The 5,272-nt window shown below is 31.5% G+C and overlaps 1 long non-coding RNA gene across 1 annotated transcript; it reads right to left on the minus strand.

Annotated features, from left to right (window-relative positions):
• Window positions 1-234: 234 nt before the first annotated feature.
• On the minus strand, window positions 235-3,404 carry LOC139527616 (uncharacterized). The gene is made up of 3 exons (XR_011665398.1): window positions 3,291-3,404; window positions 1,488-1,589; window positions 235-742 (listed from the first exon to the last, which is right to left on the minus strand). It is a non-coding gene; the product is annotated as an uncharacterized lncRNA (long non-coding RNA).
• Between the last annotated feature and the right edge of the window lie 1,868 nt (window positions 3,405-5,272).

Here is a 5,272-nt window from a genome sequence, read left to right on the forward strand (position 1 = left end):
TTTACACTTTTAAATCTTTGTGTCTTTTATAGATTGCTACACAATGACAAACACAACTGTGACCTGTCCTTTCTAACGTTTACTTTGGTCTCTAGTGGAGATTTGTCTCATTGGCGATCATACCACATCTCCCTTTTTTATATTGATACAGTTCCAAGAAAAAATACAGCTATCATTCTATTAAACATACAAATATTCTGAGAAAGGCAATTCAGTACTTTTGGATATATGGTATGTTAATTCGAGACAATTTTATTCAACTTGAACTTTCACATCTATAGACAGTTGATTTTTATGTTAGCCAGTCTGCTTTATTTAAATGGTTGACAATATTTCATTTATCCAGTTCATATCCTTGTGAAATTAAAATATTCTGAGCATACATGTTGTAACATGACATAGTCACACATACCATATAGTTCTTATATTTGGGATATAATATGTGACTGTGAATACTAATATATGTGTTAGTATTTTCATGATTACATGTCTTATAAACACTTGACTTGGTTAAAAGATTTCTTGGATTCTAGCATTCCTTATTTTATATGCAATTTCATGATCTGCCGTGTCTTCTGTGCAGCTACATCTTGTTTCCTGGTATTTTAGAAATAATTGCATGCAGCCACAAAAGTTCAGCCCTGGTATTGTTCTTTTTTTTCTATTTTTTGATGCCCTTGTTAAAACAGTTTTAAAATTTTCAATATCTTTTTTGGTACAATTTGTAGCTCGACATTTTTACCTGAAAAAGAGAAGAGTCATATAGATATCGGATAATATAAATCAAGAATTTAAAACAATTGCATGTTATTATATAATATAAATATCATTTGTATCCAGAAATAGTCATCAGAGGGGTCCCATTCCAGTCATGCTTCAGTAATTCCCTATATAGGGGGGTCTCATTATTGGGGGGGGTTCTGATCCCGGATTCCGCTTACCGTTTTGTCAGATTCCCGTATCCTGCTTACACTATGTATGTAAGCAATTCTCATTTTTTTGTTATTTTCCTGGGTCCCGCTAGACCTCATTTCCCATTTTCCAGACACAATAATTTGACTTTCACATGTTACGCTTACAAAAAATCGGCAATCCCGCGTCACATTCAGACTCCAATGAGACCCACTATATAATCAACCCACAAAAAAGGGGTGGGGTGGGGGTTGGCCACTGCCCCCTTAATCTGCCTCTGAAGATAAAGATTTTTTGTGTTACTGATGATTCATTTTAATATCAATTGCATATCCAACAGAGGAAAACAGTCCAATAAAATTATTTTTTTCTATAAATATGATATTGTAAGATGAGCAATATACTACATGTATTAACAAATTAACTTTTACATTTGCCTTGCTTTATACACAAATAACAAAAATTGTTACTTTAACTGAAATATAGAACTCTAATAAATGTTTTAACATTCACTGATAAGCTGATATATCATTTTTTTAATAATTATATTATATATATATATACAATGTACTTACCGGTACACCTTAAATTCAAAACAGTCACTGTATGTTCATATATCTCTTTCTTTCCATTTCACATACCTCTGCATAATGTACAGCATCTGCAACACTCAAAATCTACAGGTTTGAAGAAAAAAAATTGGAATGTTTTTAGTTCAATAATATCAAAAATGTCAAAACAGCCAAAATAATGAATACATGTATTCATGGTATTAGAGATGTGCCATTTTGCACATATGCATGTTACCCAAGGGAAAACTCCTTTCAACGCAGATACATCATGTACATTATTTATTGTTTTAAATTATTGCATGCCATAGAAAATAGGGATAATGGGATGCAATTGTCCGTTATTTACAAAAAGGCCTCACCCTGACTAACCTTTACATTCCAAGAATCCTCCTGGTGAGTTACTAAAGTTGAATGCACATTAGAAATTTAGAAGATGTATTTGAATTGGCCCATATTTACATTTGTTGTAACCAATAATTTCATGAATTTGATTTATAAACTTGTCATACAAAGGAAATTATTGCTACATGTTAGAAGGTATGCAATTATGCTCTATCTATCAAGCATACATTGTACATGTACAAAAAAATGTACATGTATATAGAATGGTCAAATATTACAAAATGTACAGTACAAAGGAAAGGCTGGACTTTCTCGGAAATTTCCATGGTTAGCCAAAATGTACATAATCCTTAAAGAGCTCTAATTAAAAGCATGAATGTTCCTTGCTATTAATATTTATATATATATGCAACCAAACTGTAAATAAAGATTTCTTTACTAACTTTACTTACAATATATTAGGTCTATTTCAATTGATTCTTATAGTTTGTTATGGTGTTGTATTGTTGCACCACTGTCCCAGGTTAGGGGACGGTAGGTATCCAGCTAACATGTTTAACCCCGCCACATTCTGTATGTATGTGCATGTCTCAAATCAGGAGAATAGCAATTCAGTGGTTGTCGCTTGTTGATGACATGTTTAATACATATTTATTATTTTTGGTGGTTTTTTTTCGTACAAATAAGTAAGTTTTCTCGCTTGAATTGTTATATATTTGTCATTTCTGGGCCTTTTATAGCTGACTGCACTATAGGCTGTACATTGACCTATAGAAATGTTAATTTCTGTGTCATTTGGTCTCTTGTGCCACAAGTTGTGGAGAGTTGTCCCATTGGCAATCATACCACACCTTTGGGTGCCTTTATAAATTGAGAAAAAATGCTTACCATGTGCAATACAACAATTTACAACTGACCTGACAATTAACAATGACTGAGAGTACAAACAATGAAACATGGTACATTTTTGTAAAAAAAAAACATTACATGACCATGATGACTATATCAAGCAATATAAATTATGTAAAATTTAGGATGTTTTTCACTTACATTCTGCCAACACTTAAATAGGAACTATTTCAAGGATTCGGCATGACTGTGTGGTAAATAATTTATGACGTGGTATTTGATTAGCATATCAATAGAACAACAACAATGTCAACATGCAACTGCAAACTCGTTATTTTGATTTTTGATTTAATTTTTGTTTTCCAATATCGAGCAGTAGAACTTTAAACACCATGTGTACGGTATATTATGTAAAAAAAAATAGAATAGTTTAACTGTCCATGTCATTTTCTTGAAAAAAGTTGAAATCGCAAGTGCCTTGCGATTTCCTTTCAATAATTTTCAATAGCACAACTTTTTGATCGTCTGATTTAGATAGTTCTTTCTGTGCGATTATTATTGTCATATAGATAGATCGCAAGCTCATGTTCTCAAAATATTATGTGGCTGACTTACTTGTCATTCTGATATGTACGATCCGCTAAATCAACCTTTTGGTAAACAGAAAAAAATATTTCCGAGCATCAAGATGGCGTTTGCATTGAGGTAACGAGTTGTTTCCCCTTCCTGTCCTTATCGAGCACCTGACCCATCCCATTAGCGAGTGTTTTATGACGTTGTTGATTAATTCATTTATTAAAACGCCTTCGTGACCTTACATATTGATAAATAAACATTGATGCGGGATAGAAAAATAAATAAAAATGATACCTTATATTTTTTTATTTATAAATCACTTCGTCTTCCATTGTAAGATTAATAAGTATGCTTATTATTTTTTCAACGAAACAAGGTTTATATATTATTTTCATTGTTAATTTACTGCAGAAAAATATAACTTATAACCAAAATTCTACTATTTAATAACGGATCACAACCCCCTTAAAACCTAAATCGGAAAAGTAGTACACCAACCAAGACTGAGAACATGAATTTACATTGATAACAAAAGTTGAGATGTTAATGTTTCTGACAATAAATCGATAAAAATAGACTGGAAATCAGAAATTAGTTTTTTTTCTTCATTTTATGAGTGTATTTATTACGGCATACACATGATCAAATGCCAAACAAACCGTGAGTCTCAGTCGAATACGTGACATGTCATGCACTACAAAAGATGTTCATTAAAACAGGATAATCATATCAGTAAACCAAACAAATCATTACTCTTTTTTTTCCTTGGTATCTTCGACCTCTTTTCTGTTTGTTCAATAAAAACGCTCACGGTAAAGTTTTTTTCACAATCTACTATACAACTTGGAGATTACGTCCAAATTCAGACATGGGATATTATCTATATTCATTTATGAGGATAAAAAAGAAAGCCCTCGAGAAATTTTGCTGTAGGTGTTTATACTGAGATATTCAACAAAATTTCCTGTTAACATAACTTGAACACGACATCATCGTGAAGACATTTGTACAGACTTAAAGCTAGGTTCTCTTTTTCCAAGGGAATACCGAGTTATAAATAAAAGTTACAAACTACATTTATAAATTAAGGAACCTTTGTGAGCACGCTCACATACCCCACTCTCACATTGTCACTGGACAAACAAAATTCTACCAGATTCCTAAGTTCAAAGACTCATAACTCTACAAAAGTCAACTGATAAGAATTTTCTTGTGGATATGTACATTAACATATTATGTCCTCTATGTATTGGTCAAAATCTTTTTGTGCATACTTAAATGACTAACTGATTTAATTTTGTAATTTTGTAAATATTACATGTATTTTACAGTTGATAACTTAATAATAACTTATTCCTAAAGTGGTACAATAAACAATTTTAAACAGGGTAAAAAGTAAAAGATTAAATCCATAATCTCCAATTTATATGTTTTTTTTATTACTCAAGCAGGAATTTGACAGGTCAGTAAAGCTTACCTATCAAGGACCAAACTAATAAACTATACAAAGTTTATATAATTCTGTTGTTGTGGTTTCAGAAGAGTTGCTATGACAAACTATTGAAGTAGTATATTTAAGGCAAATTCAACGTTCAAACGGGCATAACTCCTAGAAAAAAATCAATAGTACTCACGGTCCTGTCGATATACACTTCTAGCATGTCCTTATTATATACATATAGTTTCATGAAATTCTGGTGTGTGGTGCAGTAGTCATGATAATTATTCTAAATTTATAAGTTCAAAGGAGCGTATATATCTACTAGAAAAAAAATCCACCTTAATTTCCTGTCAATATGGACATCTACATAGTATGTCCTTATCAACTTCAACGTTTCACGAAATTCTGTTGTGTGGTTTCAGAGGAGTTGCGATGACAAATTGTTGTAGCAGTATATTTTAGCCAAATATCTAAAAAGTTCATATGGTATAACTCCTAGAAAAAAAATAATTGAATCCTAATTTCCTGCCGATATGCACATCTACATAGTATATCCTTATTATCTACAAAGTTTCATGAA

This window comes from Mytilus edulis, chromosome 6 (genome assembly GCF_963676685.1).
Source record: "Mytilus edulis chromosome 6, xbMytEdul2.2, whole genome shotgun sequence".
Classification (NCBI taxonomy): domain Eukaryota; kingdom Metazoa; phylum Mollusca; class Bivalvia; order Mytilida; family Mytilidae; genus Mytilus; species Mytilus edulis.